The 17,706-nt window shown below is 39.3% G+C and overlaps 1 long non-coding RNA gene and 1 pseudogene across 1 annotated transcript; both read right to left on the bottom strand.

The window, feature by feature from the left end:
• Positions 1–2,661: 2,661 nt before the first annotated feature.
• LOC138419575 (uncharacterized) lies at positions 2,662–8,467 on the bottom strand. The gene is made up of 2 exons (XR_011249009.1): positions 7,966–8,467; positions 2,662–3,987 (listed from the first exon to the last, which is right to left on the bottom strand). It is a non-coding gene; the product is annotated as an uncharacterized lncRNA (long non-coding RNA).
• An 8,216-nt stretch (positions 8,468–16,683) lies between these two features.
• Positions 16,684–17,108, bottom strand: LOC138441075 (phosphatidylinositol N-acetylglucosaminyltransferase subunit P pseudogene; annotated as a pseudogene).
• Positions 17,109–17,706: the final 598 nt, after the last annotated feature.

The raw sequence follows: 17,706 nt of genomic DNA, 5'->3' as shown, positions 1-17,706 counted from the left end.
GCACTTCTCCACTGACACTGCCCTCTCTGCTGACATCTGATGAGATTCCTCCTGGAACTGTACTTCAGTCTGGGACTCTTGCTTCTCAGCCTTTCTTTCTTTCAAAGGGGTAGACATGTTAGGTAGTTTGAAGATTCTGCTCCTCTGGCTTCCTCTCTTTTCAACCCTTACAGGCATTTCCCCAAATACATCTCTTATAAATTGAATCCCATATTTGTATGTGCTTCTTGGAGGTTCTCACAGGTAGTTGCCTGAGGATCAGCTTCATGTTACTGAGGCTTGTTTTTTGAGCAAGTAAAGTAATGCTCAAAATTCTCCAAGCCAGACTTCAGCAATATGTGAACCGTGAACTTCCTGATGTTCAAGCTGGTTTTAGAAAAGGCAGAGAAACCAGAGATCAAATTGCTAACATCCGCTGGATCATAAAAAAAGCAAGAGAGTTCCAGAAAAACATCTATTTCTGCTTTATTGACTATGCCAAAGCCTTTGACTGTGTGGATCACAATAAACTGTGGAAAATTCTGAAAGAGATGGGAATACCAGACCACCTGACCTGCCTCTTGAGAAATCTGTATGCAGGTCAGGAAGCAACAGTTAGAACTGGACATGGAACAACAGACTGGTTCCAAATAGGAATAGGAGTACGTCAAGCCTGTATATTGTCACCCTGCTTGTTTAACTTCTATGCAGAATACATCATAAGAAACGCTGGGCTGGAAGAAGCACAAGATTGGAATTCCAAGGCTGGAATCAAGATTGCCAGGAGAAATATCAATCACCTCAGATATGCAGATGACACCACCCTTATGGCAGAAAGTGAAGAGGAACTAAAAAGCCTCTTGATGAAAGTGAAAGAGGAGAGAGAAAAAGTTGGCTTAAAGATCAACATTCAGAAAACGATCATGGGATATGGTCCCATCAGTTCATGGGAAATAGATATGGAAACAGTGGAAACAGTGTCAGACTTTATTTTTTGGGCTCCAAAACCACTGCAGATGGTGATTGCAGCCATGAAATTAAAAGATGCTTGCTCCTTGGAAGGAAAGTTATGACCAACCTAGATAGCATATTCAAAAGCAGAGACATTACTTTGCCAACAAAGGTCCATCTAGTCAAGGCTATAGTTTTTCCAGTGGTCATGTATGAATGTGAGAGTTGGACTGTGAAGAAAGCTGAGCACTGAAGAATTGCTGCTTTTGAACTGTGGTGTTGGAGAAGACTCTTGAGAGTCCCTTGGACTGCAAGGAGATCCAACCAGTCCATTCTGAAGGAGATCAGCCCTGGGTGTTCTTTGGAAGGAATGATGCTGAAGCTGAAACTCCAGTACTTTGGCCACCTCATGCGAAGAGTTGACTCACTGGAAAAGACTCTGATGCTGGGAGGGATTGAGGGCAGGAGGAAAAGGGGACGACAGAGGATGAGATGGCTGGATGGCATCACTGACGGTGATGGACAGGGAGGCCTGGCATGCTGCGATTCATGGGGTCACAGAGTCAGACACGACTGAGCGACCAAACTGAAATTGAAACTGAGTGTAGATTTTATCATCGGGCTAGTTTAGGGATACCATGTAATGTGTGACTTCCTGAGATCCGAGTAAAAGTTTGGAGTTCTCTGTGTGGACTCTCCACTATGACTGATGGAAGTTAAATGTTTACTGCTCTCATGCTAGTTTGGGGAATAGTTTAGTATTTAGCAGTGGGCACAGTGGGATGTGTAAGCAAATTTCTGGGAATGTTTTCTCTGCATAGCTTCTTTCTTGCTGATACTCTGCCTTGAAAACTCAAGACACCTGTCCCATTCAGTACCAGTCTTTGTCTCCTCAACTCTGCAAGACTCCTCTGCTCGGCTCAAGCTCCTCCTCCTGCAATGTGATCCAGAGTGCTTAGCCCTAGAAAGGCAGGACAGTAGTAGGGTCACCTTGTTTCACCTGCTCAGTGACCAGTTTTTTGCTTCCGGTTGTCCAATGTCTAAAAAGCTGCTTCACACAATTTTTCTAGCTTCTTGAAACTTTGACAGCTAACCATTATGTAAAGTTTCTAAGATACTTAGACATTTAGAGATATAAATTTCCCATAAGCGTATGCTTTCACAGCATCCCACCAAGTTTTGATATGTTGTATTTTCATTAGAATTCATTTCAAAATATTTTCTAAATACCACTCTGATTTATAGTTTGACTTAGTGATAATTAGTGGTATGTTCCTTACATTACTACCATTTGGGACATTTTACCTTTATATAATTGATTTTTGATTTCATACTCTTATAAGATGTCAGTCTTTTGAGATGTGTTCAGATGATTTGTGATCAGTCATATGGTTAGTTTTGGTAAGTGTCCTGGGTATACCTTCCCTGGTGGCTCAGATGGTAAAGCGTCTGACTGCAATGTGGGAGACCCGAGCTCAATCCCTGGGTTGGGAAGATTCCCTTGGAGGAGGAAATGGCATCCCACTCCAGTATTCTTGCCTGGAGAATCCCATAGACAGAGTAGCCTGGCAGGCTCCAGTCCATGGGGCCGCAAAGAGTCAGACAAGATTGAGCGACTAACACTTTCATACCTTAAAAGAACATGCATTCTGAAATGTTTGGATGTAATGTTTCATGTCTTAACATGCATGCACTGTGCTAATAAACAGCAAACAGTAGGAACTCAAGCCATACTAAGTAACTCAAAAGTTTATTCTTATTGATGGTAATTGCAGATCAGATAAGAGAGGATGATTATGCTATCACGTGGATGTAGGCAGAGAGAAAATTATTTCTGGTAAAATGGAACTTCAAAGAAGAACCCCAAGTCAAAATGTGCAGTTATCCCCCATCCCCTGCCTTGATTCCAACCTATATTAATACCAACCCTTTAAGTGATGGAAATTATTCCAACATTTTTCATTCCTGTGTTCCTACCAGTGTTCCCTTCATGGGTTGTAATTTCCATATCACTAGTGCTATGTAACAATAAAAGACACTATCTTAGGAAAAACTAATGACACTGATTTATAAAGCTGATAGAAATATAAGAAATGGTTGATTTTATTTCTCCAATTTATGATTACTTCTCAGATTACACGAATTTAGAGGATATCTAATACTGCTATCCAATAGAGTAACTTAAGTTTTTTCAAGTTCTAATGTCACTTTCTATTTCTTATGCACATTACTCAAGGTTAAAACTGTTATTAACATACAGCTTCTAGGAAATACATTTAGCCTTCCTATTTAGCCCTCTGCCAACCTCTGTTCTGGACAATGAAATTGTGATGATGGAAAGGAGAGAGGATTTAGACAAGGCTAACGGCACACTCTCCAGGCTTCAGAGATGCCTCCTGTGCACTGCCTCCCATCTCTTCCACCTCCAATTCCAGCTGTGGCTTTGGTGAACAGCTCTGGGCAGGTTTCACAGTGCCTCATCTCAGGCTTGTATCAAGAATCTAGCTTCTTGTCCTGAAGCGTCTCTGCTGCAGGGCGTGTGATGCTGTAGCCCAGTGAGTCTCTCCTCGTGGGGGTGTTGCTGCCCCATGGGAGCAGCCCTCAGCACACAGGTGATATCAGCTGACAGATAAATGCTTCTTCTTTTCATCCCTCAGGCAGACAATTCTGAGACACAGTTTAATTAGGATACTGGGAAGGTTCTGCACTAAGTATCCAAGAACACTAGTGGACCACTCACTAACACTACCTTTTTTGCTTGGACATTCTTTCCTTTTCCACCTGTTTTCTCCCTTGTCTCATCCTTGTTCCCTGGGACCACATTTCCAAACAGAATATGTCTCTACCTTTGTCTCAGGCTCTGCTTTCAAGAATAGTCTAGATGAAGACAGTGTGCAGATAGGCTGTTGGTAGACTAACACAGGAATATAATTTCCTTTGACTGCTCATGCTACAAGGAAACACTCATTTAGTTGGGAGCACAGATTATGATAATTTCGATGATTTTCCATCTTTTTCCTTTTTGAAAGTTCATCATTGATCCTGATGCCTGAATGCCTGAAGAAAAAAAAAAAGTTGGTACAAATTAGCTTAGAATTGAATAGGCAAATTTCTTTTTGATGATAGCTCTAAGTATTTTTTCTTTGTGAGGCTGCCCTCAGCTATTTGATTGGATTTTTCAATCTAATAAGGAGAAGCCCTCAGTCTACTTAATGAGGTAAAGCTTTTTGTTGCTTTGGAAACAACCATATCACATTTCTTATTCTCTTTGGTAAAAAGCTGGATCTTTTAGCGCTGTAATCCTTTTTTCTAAGACACTCAAACATACTTTAAAAATGTAAAAATTACTGGAGTACTGTCAGGACTTTCTTATTTATGAAACACTGAAAGAATATCTTGAAAGATTTAGGGGTTATTAGGAATACACGAAGGTTGCCCACATGCCATCTCTGAGAAAAATGTTATCATTAAAATTTTTTACTCATTTAAGGTACTGAAGACACTAAGAGAACAAAATTGGTAAATTCCTCTCCCTCCTCACTGAAACTTGTATTTTATGAGTGGGGAAGGTGAGACAGTAAGGAAATTAAATAATTAAAATATATAGCATTTCAAATAAAGGCTACAGATAAAAATAAACTGGGGATATAGGAATGAACATGCAAGTTTTCTGTTTTGTTTTGTTTAATTTCTAGGTCTTACTGAGAGAGTGATGTTTGGACAAAGACCTGAGGAGGAGAAAAGTGTCAGTCATATGGATGTTTGGGAGAGGACCATTCAGGAAGCAAGAAAAGCCGTCCCCAAAGCCCTCAGATGGAAAGATGCCAGAGTGGTTTGAGAGAGGTGAACGTTAGAAGATGAGGTGGAAAAGAAGGAAGTGGCAGATCACAGGAGAGAGGGGCTCTCAGTGGATGTAGGGCCATACTATGCACTGAGGGGATAATCTGAAAACCTGGGAGGACATTTTAGTATTACTATTACTCTGGGCTTTAGTGGGTAAGCAAAATCTATGTTAAAAGTATAGTAATGTTTGGGACAGTTCCACCAAACAAGGTATTTCCCCCAATTTTGTGTGCCTTTAAAATGTTCTGCTCATTCATGTAGATGTAGAAGTTTATTACGCTCACTTCCAAATTCCATTCATGGCAAGCTAGGGTGCTGGGATCTACTCTCTTCCTTGGAAACAAGCAAATGTCCTGGGTAATATAGAGTTGATCAATTTTGGAAAGCTTTGGCCAATATTTTTTCAAATATATTTCTGTCCCAGGTTCTCTCCCTTTGCTTTTTTAGGAGTTAAATTTCATATATTTTGGGCCACTTGATACTATTCTTATCAGTCACTGCTGCTTTGTTTATTGACAATAGTTTTGTCTCAGTGCAGTTATATTTGGATGATTTCTAGCAACCTGACTTCAAGTTTAATGATGCTTTCATCATTGTGTCTGACCTACTGATAACTTATCAAATAATTTCAGATATTGTATTTTTCAGTTGTAGGACTTCCATCTCACAAAATAAGATTTCTCTCTTGAAATTCTCTACTTCTTCATATACTACATCTTATTTTTGTTAAGATTCCTTAATATATTTGTCATGGTTAAAGACCTTGCCTATTAATTCCAATATCTGTACTGATTTATGTTTCTATTGATTTATGAGAAAGGTAACACTGCAGGGCAATGAGAAAAGAAGTCTCAAGAAAAGCATCTGGATCAGCTGGACAGCTATATGAGAAAAAAAAAAATTAACACTTACTGCACGCCATACTCTAAAATCGATTCGTGGTTAGTGGATTTAAAGATGCAAAGAAAAACATGTTTTTAGATTGTAAAATAGGAGAAGGTTCTTTTAGGTGATGGTTTCTTAGGATAGCAAAGGCACTAACCATAGAAGAAAACTTAGAAATTAAGACTTCAGTAAAAGTTTAAAATTTACAGTCATTAAAATTTAACAATGAGAAGGTTAAAATGTAAGTCAGATAGGAAAAAGTATTTGTTTGATTGCAGTACTCATAAATGAAAATGGACTCACATCTAGAATATATAAATCAAACAGAAAAAGACAACCCCTCTAAAAAGAAATGAAGACCTTAAAGGCATTTTACTTAAGAGGATCTTCAAACAACTAATAATTACATGAAAAGACACCCTTTTCCCATTAGTCATCCGAGGAGTGTAAATTGAAACCACACAACCACCAAATGTTGGTGAGGGTTTGGAGCAATGAAAAGTCTCATCTGCTGCTGGTGGAGTGTAAATTTGAAAACTGTTTGGCACCATCAACTATATAGCTAACCATGTATATAACCTATGTTGGAGCTATTCTACTTTTAGATATATATCCCATAGAAATATGTATCTATTTGATACATATATAGCTTTAGATACATATAATATGCTGATTAAGTATAATGATGTTCACAGAAGTATTATTTGTATTTCTAGCTCCAAACCTGGAAATAACATGAATATTCACTATCAGTATAAGGAACCAATCACAATATTTAGTATCAGTATAAGGGACCAGTTTTATGAACTGTCTAGAATAGGCAAATCTATAGAGGCAAAAAGTAGTTCCTTCGGGCTGGAGAGGATGCAGGGTAGGGGAGTGATAGCTAAAGAGTATGGAGCTGTTTTGAGGTGATGAAAATGTTCTGAAATTGACTGTGCCTGCCAGTGGTTGCACTTATCTGTAAATATACTATAGAAATATTAAACTGTACATTTTAAATGGATGAAAATTGTAGGGTATGGGAACTATATCTCAATATAGCTTAAATTTAAAAAACAACATTATAAATGATAAATTGCAGTATATTCACACAATTAAATGCTGTACAGCATAAAACAAAATACACAGACATTACAATCAACACTAAATGAATCTCAAATGTAATATGGAGGGAAAGAAATAAAATATTACAGGATATTTACTAATTCATTTCACATGAAATTAAAGAAAATTTACTGATTAATTCAGTTCACGTGAATTTGAAGAAATTAAACTAATCTATGAATTTGAGGATAAGACGATGGTTATATTTGGGAAGAAGCTGCCCTTGACTGAATATGGGGCTGGAGGAGCTAGGTATGCCCTATCTCTTGATCTGGGTGGTAGATGTAAGGATATGTTTGTGTTAGCCTTCCAAAGTTTATTGAACTGTTCATTTACAATTTGACCACTTTCCTGGATTTTATACTTCAACAAAAGTTGATTAAGAAACATTTTTTAGAAATCCAGTTCAGTAAGTTATCCTATTCATATACACTTAAAAGACCAACTAAACAAATACGTAAACATTTTGATAGTTCATTTTTGCGGCTTGGGAGTATGTTGAATTTTTATTTTCTTCTATCTATTTTTCAGCATTTCCCAAATTACCATAGTGGGCATAAATACACTACATTTATCAATAGAAAAAAATGCTATACAAATTACAAATACAGTTGATACTGCATTGTGAGATCTTGTATTGTTTATACTCATCTAGTCTCAGTGTAAGGATTTTGATTTTTGCTCCCAGATAGGAAGAGACTGCCCTTTCAGAGTGAAGGAGGGTGTGGCTGTGGGTCTGGGGATTTCCTAGCAGCTTTGCTGACTGCCAGGAACTCACTATTGGCCACACTCATCAGGGAAAAGCAGAAGTGCAGGTGTAGGGACCCCAAAGATGGTAAGCTCAGCCTCGGTAGGCGGGGCCCAGTACACTCGCGGGGTGGGTCGTAGTCCTCCAGGAACCCGAGTCTACTGCAAAACTGTGGTTGAACTGGGGGCTAAAGCTCTAGCCTCCGTGCTGGGTAAATTGAAAGACTGTAGTCTAAACACTGTAATCCTCACGTTTCTGTGAAGTCCGCAGCTAAGAGCGTTTTATTTATTTACATTTTTATGAGATTGTTAAAAGAAAAGAGAAGCGACAAAAACGACTGTTCCTGGCCTGCAAACCCTAAAACGTCTGCTCTCTGGCTTTTTTACAGAAAAAGTCGGCCGACTCCTTAGGAAACTCTAGGCTGAAAACTTTAAGGTATTTAAAAATGTTACCTGGGTAAGCTCTTCCTGACGAGAAGCCGGGTGTGGAATGAGCCTACCAGGGCACTTTCGGTCCCTGGTCAGGAGAGGCAGTACTGCCCAGGCTCAGTACTGCTCAGACACAAGAAGTCAGAATCCACTAAGGAGAGTGTAAAAGCCCACCTCCGAAGAATCCAGCCTGGGGATGGCCAGGCACGAGGGACCAAACACAACTGGCTCTTCCTGGAGAAGGATAAACGCCCGAAAGGATAAACGATGCTCACTGCAGCCCTCCGCCGAGCGCAGAGGAGACGGGGTCGAACTGGGAAAGCAGCGTTGTCACTCACGCAGAAGCCAACGGCGCGCCCTGCGGAGTTCTCTCTCCCCTCCTCTGCCGTAGGCAGCCGCGCGGACTGCGAGCTCCCTGTGCACATCTGTAACTTTTGGACAAGCGCCGCGTGGGTGCGGCTGCCACCCAGCGCCTGCGCAGTGGTTGCTCGCAGGATCCTCCCATCGCGCAGGCTCGGCGGTCAGCACGCCCTGGAGGAGTGCGACCGTGCTTCGGTAGCCCATGGGGGAGGAAGCGGGGCGGAAGGATGTGTACGGTGTCTTTTTTGCTAAACCGTTTGACAGTTGTGAACACCATATCCCTTCACCCTTCAATATCACGGATATTTGAACTGAACAGAAGACAGTTTCATTTAATTCAGCACATCTCGTGTGTGTGTGTGTGTGTGTGTGTGTGTGTGTGTCTTAGTTGCGTAGTCGCTCAGACGTGACAAATTGCAAGCTCGTACACTGTAGCCCGCCAGGCTCCTCTGTCCATGGAATTCTCCCGGCAAGAATACTGGAGTGGGTAGCCCTTCCCTTCTCCAGAGGATCTTCTGGACCCAAGGATCAAACCTGGGTTTCCTGCATTGCAACCAGATTCTTACCGGCTGAGCCACCAGGGAACCCAATATCTCATTACTATCCCTTAAGAGTAAGGAATTCTCCTACATCGGGTTTGTCAGCTGTGGCGCTATTGATTTTTAGCATGATGTTTCTTTGTTGTGAGGGGAGTGCAATGTGCAATGTTTAGTAGCACTCCTGGTTTTAGAGGCTGCTAGATACCAGTAGCAATCCTCCCCTCCCCTCCCCAACTTGTGACCACCAAAAACGTTTTCAGACATTGTGTGACAGGGGAGGGGAGGGCATAATCGCCCCGATTGACGACTACTGTCCAATAGGATCACAGTGGTATGTCATTAGGATGTATATCACTAGATTTTTCCAACATAGGGAGTCGGAATGCACTAAACATTGGTACATTTCTGTAACTTAGTATATAATCCATATTAGAATTTCCTTGATTGTCCCCCCACCCCCAATCCTTGCTTCCTCTATACTTGTTTGTAAAATATAAATTCATGATTTAACAAGGATCACCTATTGATTTTAGTTATCAAGTCTCTAGCTTCCTTCAATTTAGACTGCTTCCTCAGCCTTTTTTGTTTATTGTTTTTTTTCTGGCATTGGCTTTTTTGGAAAATTCAGACCAGTGGTTTTCCAGAACGTCTTTCTATTTGGATAATAAAATTGGTCTTCATTGTAAGATTCATGTTAACTATTTTGGCTTTTATTGGCTGGAATTCCACTTGGGTAATGTTATATCCACTTTTTTCCTAGTTCAAAGACCTACTTAGCTGTTCTAACAGCATTTAATTTTTAAAAGCATTAAATTTTTAAAAGTTCACTTATCTCCCAGTGATTTGAGGTACCACTTTTATCACATACATACATTTTCACATCATTCTTGGCTCTACATCTATATTTTCTATTAATAATATATTAATAATAATATATTAATAATAATAATATATGCTAATAATATATTCTTTAAGTTATAGAAACTGTATATTTCAATATCTGGGAGAGCCAGTTATTGACAGAATAGATTATTGCTGTTTTCTTGTTTTTGATTTCCTGGTTTTTGGGGAAATAATGTTGCTTATTTATTTCTTCCATGTACACTACCGAAACTAGCTACATGAAACATACTTTGAAAAATGGCATTTATAATTTTTTATTATTCAATTGAGGAGCAAGGTTTATTTTTCCTGTTATTCAAGTCACAGTTGTCTATCTTTCAGAAAAGCGTCAAAGTTTTTCTCATATAGATTTTGCACAGTTCTTATGACATTTACTCCTAGGATAATTTTTCAGTTTATTGGTAATGTAAATAGAGTCATCTCCTCTATTTTCCTCTATTGCTTAAATATATGAAGACCCCAAGTCCCAGTCTCATGTTGGAACAGTCTCATTTACTGTTCCACACCTAGAATGAGACATTTCTCAAAAGAGTCTTCATTGTTTTCACTGAAAATGGTATTTGGTGATCACACTCTGTGCATATAGGATCTTCATGACTAAACGGCTTATTGTTACTTCTCAGACAAGTAGAATACAAGATGTAGGAATTACGTGGTTTATCAAAGAAAAATAAATCATAAATTTGTGTGGATATTCCAATTTTAATGAAAGATTATGTAATTTTCTACTTATTTGATTTTATGTTGCATCTCTTTTCTGCTGAAAAGCATGATTCCGAATGTTAAATGATTGCATATTTACTTTTTCCCTTAATATATATATAGTAGTTTCAAAATAACAGTACCAATGTGATCATGAATTATAGAAGTGCTAAATGCAGTTTGATACAGCTAGGTTTGCTTCAGGTTGTTTTCAAGTCTAGGTTGCTTAATTAAAAAGAAAATTAAGTCCAAAGTGGGGGGAAAAAAAAGCAAGCCTTAAATATTTATAACTTTTTGAGTATAATATCTAACTCATCTTCTCTCATTTTTATTGATATAAATTTTTAAATTCATGAATCTTTTTCTGAACACCTTTTAGCAGTATCCTACAACCCTGATATCATATTTTCATTATTTTTTTTCTAGAAAATTTCATTATCAGTTGTTGTTTTTCCTTGAGCCAAGCTAAGTTTAATAGAAAACTTAAAATTTCAATGTGGGAAGATTTTCTTGTGCTTTGCTTGTTATGGATTCATACTTTTATCATGTCATTGATGGAGAATATTATTTGTATTTTTCTTACTATAATTTATTGAGGTATAGATGTCTCTGAATATAACTACAGACTCAACTATTATAAGTGTTTTTCGTACCATTTTTGGTCTTGGACTAAGAGAAGTATACTAAAGTGCTACTAATGTATTTCTAGTCTCTTTGACTCTTGTAGTTTCTGCTAAGTAAAAGAAGCTACTGTGTTATTTGCTGCATATCTTTCATAAATATTTTATTTTCACTGTGATGGTAGCCTTTAAACTTGTAAAATGCTCTTTGACTTGGTAATAGGCTTTGGTCTAAATTCTGTTTAATTGGATTTCAAAATATTAGTTCTTTCTTTGTAGTTTCTTGACATACCTTTTTGCCTCCTTTCATTATTAACATTTCTGAATTATTTTGTTTTTGGTATGTGTTTGTCTTTTACGTGCAGCAAAAAGTTGGATTTTGTTTTAGGATCAACCGCTTTGTTCGTCCTTGTAATATGGGGGGTTAAGTCCCTATTAGTTGATATGTTTGGTCTCAGATAACTCACTTTTATTATATTTTAATGTAATATGTGGCATATTTGGTGATAAGTACTAATGAGGAAGATAAAGGAGGACAAGGAGTGTAGGAAATGCTGGGGGAAATTTTCTATTTTAAGTAAGTGGTCAGGGAAAGCGTCATGGAGAAACTGACTTTTGGACATACTCTTTTTTAAAAAAAGTTATTTATTAGGCTACTCTGGTCTCAGTTGCGGCATGCAGACTCTTAGTTGAGGCTTATGAGATCTAGTTCCCTGGTCAGGGATTGAACCTGGGGCCTCTATATTGGGAGCACAGAGTGTTAGCTGTTGGACCACCAGGGAAGTCCCTGGACATACTCTTGAAGTAGGTGAAGGAATGAGTCATTTAGATAAGTGGAGTAAGATTTATCCTGACTGAGAGAACAGCAAGGCCTAGAGACACATGATTACTTGGTGTGTTTTCAAAGACCAGCAAGGAGGCTGGTGTGACTGGAATGCTGTTTGCAGCCGAATACTAGGAGACAGGCCAGAAGGGATAAAGTCAAGAGTATCAGATAGGGCCCTCAGTCTCAAGGAGGGAAGAAATATCCCTTGAAGAGGAATTTTGTTGCCACATGTTGAAATAATATTACTTCGCCATCCCATGGTAATAAATTAATAACTCTGGGAATTTCAGCCTAGGTGGGAGAAGAAGCCAGTCTTAGCGGTTTTATATTTTAAGGTGTAACTCAAATTATGCGTGAAATAGTTTAATCTCTGCTGATTTTGAAGGTTGGATTATGAAACACCTTCCAATACAGTGGAAACGATCCTTGAATATATTCTCAAATCTTTGATGGTCTAGTTTCTACGTTATATTCTACCCCCAAATTCATCAGCTGTAGCTTCGCAACTTCAGCTTTTTTGCCGTTTAGCTGAAGGTGTGAATTCACAGGGGAATAACTTTATTGAAACATAACAATGAAATGTATCTTGACTAATAAATGTTTAAAAGGCAGAAAAATACAAAAATTCTATACAGAGATGCTTGACCAAAGGCTAGCACACAACATAGAAGTTTTTTTCTAAATTCTTTTAAAAAGTGTTCAGCTTCAAACAGTTTTTCCTTTTTATACAGATATCTGTTGTTTCAACAGAAAATTGTATGACAGAGAAGGTAAAATGAAATGCGTGCATCAATGTGGGAAGGTTTAAGGGTAAATTAAGTCTGTAATCCAGAAAAACTATGTTCAAGATTGCAGTGGATGGGAACAGAGAAGGGACAAACTTTAAATACAGGCAGGATTATTTGTCTTTTTGTATTTCGTTTGGCTGCACTTTAATTTTCTCCTTCCCCCCCCTTTTTTTTCTCACCTTTTTTTTTTAAGCTAAGCTGACAGTGAAATGCTGTCTGAATAAGTCACAACTCACAGAAAACTGAACAGTGCATTGTAAAATAGGACACAAAGCAAAAGACTTCATCTTAGAGCTGAGATCATCCGGCTGGGAAACACAGACCCAGTGCCGCAATTCAACAGCGTTTCTGAGAGCCTGAGACAGTTTCCGCAATTTTTGATATGCTATTGCCCCCTGCTGTTCACAGTGAAGTACTGACAACAGAAATAGGTTTTCCTAACACTCCAATGTTTTAGCGCAATATCATGCTATCAGAGAAAGTTAGACAAAGCATTTCAAAGATTTAACATAGAATAATTTAAGGAGTTGCTTTCTAAAAAGCTATTAAAGAAATCCCAAAGCACTTTCCCTACTCCCCAATATATCTAAAAGAAATGTATGATTCGGTTATTTGGCTAATGAATGCAGTTTGTCTTTTAAGTTTCTGAAGAGAGCAGAGCACAAGTCAATTGAGATAGCTGATGAAGTGAGCAGAGAAAATGGAGTGCCAAATGTGCCAAAGGAGAGGGTAATGAATAATTTACATACAACAGGGGTGAAGCAGTTCAGTCGCGAACAGATCCTTCACATTTTTCCAAGGATGTTGGAGAAAACTGTTTTGTCTCCACAGAAGAGCGTGGATGGGCTATTTGTGGGCCTTCAGGTCTTCTGCCCCTTGTTCTTGGGTTTGGTCATGGAAACTTAAAACCATTAGGATGTGAATTTGGGTCCCTGAAGCAGAGCAGAAGGACAGAATCCTTGGAGCTGATTTCCTGATTTACTCTGCCATTTCTAAAAGGGTCAGGTCTATCTCCTGGATGGAAGTCGGTGCATATGCAGACGTGTGTGTTTGAGCATGGGAGTTCATGTTATTTGTTTCAGAACTATAGCCACTGTGGGCTGCTAGAATTATCTGTATTCCAGCTCTTCCATGGGATTAGGTAATAAGGTGCTGCCCGGATCCCCTCAGATTCAGTAAAAGCAATTTAAAAAGTAGGGGCCTTGTTTCAGCGTTTGATTTTTGCTCAGACTCTTTCTCCATGAGGAACATGACTAGAGAAGAATCTTTTAATATTTACAAAATCACATGTATATTTATATACAAAATTACATCCTGTTAGGATAAACCTAGAAATCCAGCCTGAACTACTCTTCAAAGATTTAGATTTGGCTCTAGATATTGCTAAGAATGCTGTTTCTAACTTCTGAAGTCCCCACCTCAAATCACAAATGGTGGATTTTGAGAAAACATTTAAATCATTTATTTCAAATAATAATAAGCTGTTTCCTTAATACTTGAGGTAGTTGCATTCAGTGTTGATTTTAGTGCTTGTAGCATTTTGTTTCTCTCTCTTATGTGACATTTTAATGTTTATTTACTCACTTAAATTTATATTCTTCATTATGTGCTGTGCTTAGTTGCTCAGTCGTGTCCGACTCTGTGACCCCATGGGCTGTAGCCTGCCAGGCTCCTCCGTCCATGGGATTCTTCAGGCAAGAATACTGGAGTGGGTTGCTATGCCCTCCTCCAGGGGACCTTCCAACCTGGGGATTGAACCCAGGTCTCCTGCATTGCAGGCAAATTCTTTACTGCCTGAGCCACCAGGAAAGCCTCTTCTTCATTATGGCAGATGTTAAAGATAGGGTGAAAAATATGATAGAATCTGCCTTTAAGCTTTTTGTAGTAACTTAGCAAAATGTAGAACAACAATATGATGATCATATAAGAAGGAGCCCAAGAGGTAGAAAAATAATTTCCCCACCCTTTTTTATTTTATCATTTTATTTCATTTCTTCTCTTTACTATTTTATTTTATTTGTATTCATTTTATTTTTTAAAATTACAAATCAGGAAAGCTGGCTATCCTTTTTATGTATCTTTACATGATCCCTAGTACTCTAGCACTTTATACAAGTGCTTTATACAAGTTTGCACACATTTGTAGTAAATACCCGCTAAATGAAATATGAGCACTTACTTACTAGGAGCCTTTGTACTATGCTGTGCCTATGTAAACTAGATACACATTTGATTTCTACAGAGGAGAAGAGTGAAATTAGGAGGAATTTATATAGACCTGGAAGGAAGTATTAGTAATATTTGTTTCTATTCAAATGCTAAAGTATATTTAGAAACTTTTTAAATGAGAAAAACTAAAACACCAAAATTCCACCATGTCAGTACTTGAATCTCTTTTTAATGATTTTCATAAGTTGCATATGAATTTTCAATATTTCTGTCTGTGCAGTTCTTATCAGATCTGGCTATATGCAGCCTACCTGGTAGAAACACAAAGACAGAGAGCAATGAATGATGATGCTTGTGTTTCAAAAGGAGGCTGAAACATTTTCTTTTTGGTCAAGAATTAATTTATCAGTGTTTCATTGTACAAAATTCATAGTATATTGAAACATGCTTTTTGCCACCTTAATGGTATAACCCAAATTATCTGCTGTTATCAAATTGTTCTACTCAAATTGTATTGAATGCCAGTATCTAAGAAAACTGTAAGCATAAATGGTTTCCGAATTTCTTTGGGTTACTGAGAAATGGATCTTCTCTGCAAATATACTATGTTATACTATAGACTATATGAGGCTTCCCGGGTAGCTCAAACGGTAAAGAATCTGCCTGCAATGTGGAGGACCCAGGTTCAATTCCTGCGTCAGGAAGATACCCTGGAGAAGGGGGCAACCCAATCCAGTATTCTTGCCTGGAGAATTCCATAGTCAGAGGAGCCTGGCGGGCTACAGTCCATGGGGTTGCCAAGAGTCGGACATGACTGAGCGACTAATACACACGCAGTGTATATTTAGTTTTGCATATATAGTTTCTATAACTACTGATATAAAGATATCTATATATAGTAATGCAACATTAATTTATTCTATTCATGTCTGCTACTTGAGAACATTTGCAGTACTAATAAGGGCTTTGCTGGTGGCAAAGATGGCAAAGACTCTGCCTGCAGTGCAAGAAACATGGGTTCGATCCCCAGGTCAGGAAGATCCCCTGGAGAAGGAAATGGCAATCCACTCCAGTATTCTTGCCTGGAAATTCCCACGGACAGAGAAGTTTGGTGGGCTACAGTCTATGGAGTCGCAAAGAGTTGGACAGAACGGAATGACTAATACTTTCACTTTCACACTATTAATGGAACTTAGTCTAAGAGAGGGGCTTCTAACTTAATCTAAGTGTGGCGCTTGTGGTAAAGAACCCACATGTCAATGCAGGAGACATAAGAGTTGCAGGTTCCACCCCTGGGTCGGGATAATTCCCTGGAGGAGGGCAGGGAAACGTGGGTTCGATCCCTGGGTCAGGAAGATCCCCTGGAGAAGGAAATGGCAATCCACTCCAGTATTCTTGCCTGAGGACCCCATGGACAGAGGAGCCTGGCGGGCTAATGTCCATAGCATCACAAAGAGTCAGATGTGACTTGGCACACACATGCTCAATCTAAGAAAAATTCAATAACATTGTTTTCTTTTTACATTTCTCTCTCTCTCTCTCTCTCTGTGTATGCCTTCAGTTACTTGGTCATTTCCAGCTCTTTGCAACCCCATGGACTGTAGCCCACCAGGCTCCTCCATCCATGGGATTTCCCAGGCAAGAAGAGTGGAGCAGTTTGCCAGTTCCTCCTCCAGGGGATCTTCCCAACTCAGGGATGGAACCCAAGTCTCCTGGGTCACCTGCACTAGTAGATGGATTCTTTACCACTGAGACACATGGGAAGCCATTTTACATTTCAATATTAGCGGTTAATAAGAGAGATAGTCAAAATTATGATTGCTATTATTACTATGTCAAAAATAATAAATGCTTGGTGTTAGTCTACCTACAATTGAGTTTTTGGTGTAAAGTTCTTTGGTTACAAGAAGGAATATTTAGTTTACTTCACTAATAGGTATATCTTCTAACACTGGATGGCCTCTTGGCATTTCTTCTGCTGTTGATTTTTAGCACCGTTATCTGTGATTACATGAATGGAGCTGACTCGTCATGTTTATTCCAAATAAGACTATATAATGGATTACTGTAGTAACAAGGAGGTAGACAAGTAATGGAACTGCCGAATAATTTCAAGGCCAATAGATTAAGCCTAAGGCGCTTAGCCAAGATTCAGGAATAAAAGGCCATCTGAGACAGAGTGTGCACCAAAATTGGGAGCTTAACGGAGAAAACCATAGAACGCTCTTTCTGGAAATGGCAGCGGTGAATTTTCCACCATTTCCCCCGCTCTGTGGCTATGGACAATCTTGGGCCCTTCAAGCGCCCACTTGGGCCCTTCTCTTGACAGCTTGGCCACCCGAGACCCCTGCGCAAGCGCAGATCAGGAAGCCGCAGGTGGCGGGGGAAGAGAAATTGAGGGTAAGGCCTGGGGCAATGGAGACGGCAATGGCAACCCAGTACTCTTGCCTGGAAATGGAAGAGCCTGGAAGGCTGCTGTCCATGGGGTCGCGAAGAGTCAGACGCGACTGAGCGACTCCACTTTCACGCATTGGAGAAGGAAATGGCAACCCACTCCAGTATTCTTGCCTGGAGAATCCCAGAGACGGGGGAGCCTGGTGGGCTGCCGTCTATGGGGTCGCAAGGAGTCGGACACAACTGAAGCGACTTAGCTGCAGCAGCAGACCAGGTGCAAAGGCATCACCCGCTAGGGCGCAGGCCCACAGTCATCGGAGGGAGCGTGCGAGCGGAGGAGCATAAACTATGCGTGGGAAGTTTGGCACTATTTTCTCGTGGTGCTGGTGGTGGTGGTAAGAACTGTATTTTAAACAGCTTAAAGGCCTCGTTTAATTTTAGTATTTTGTGATTCTTCTTCACAT

Source organism: Ovis canadensis, chromosome 1 (genome assembly GCF_042477335.2).
Source record: "Ovis canadensis isolate MfBH-ARS-UI-01 breed Bighorn chromosome 1, ARS-UI_OviCan_v2, whole genome shotgun sequence".
NCBI lineage: Eukaryota > Metazoa > Chordata > Mammalia > Artiodactyla > Bovidae > Ovis > Ovis canadensis.
Note: the sequence above shows the minus strand (reverse complement) of the source record. Positions and strands in the feature narration are given on the sequence as shown.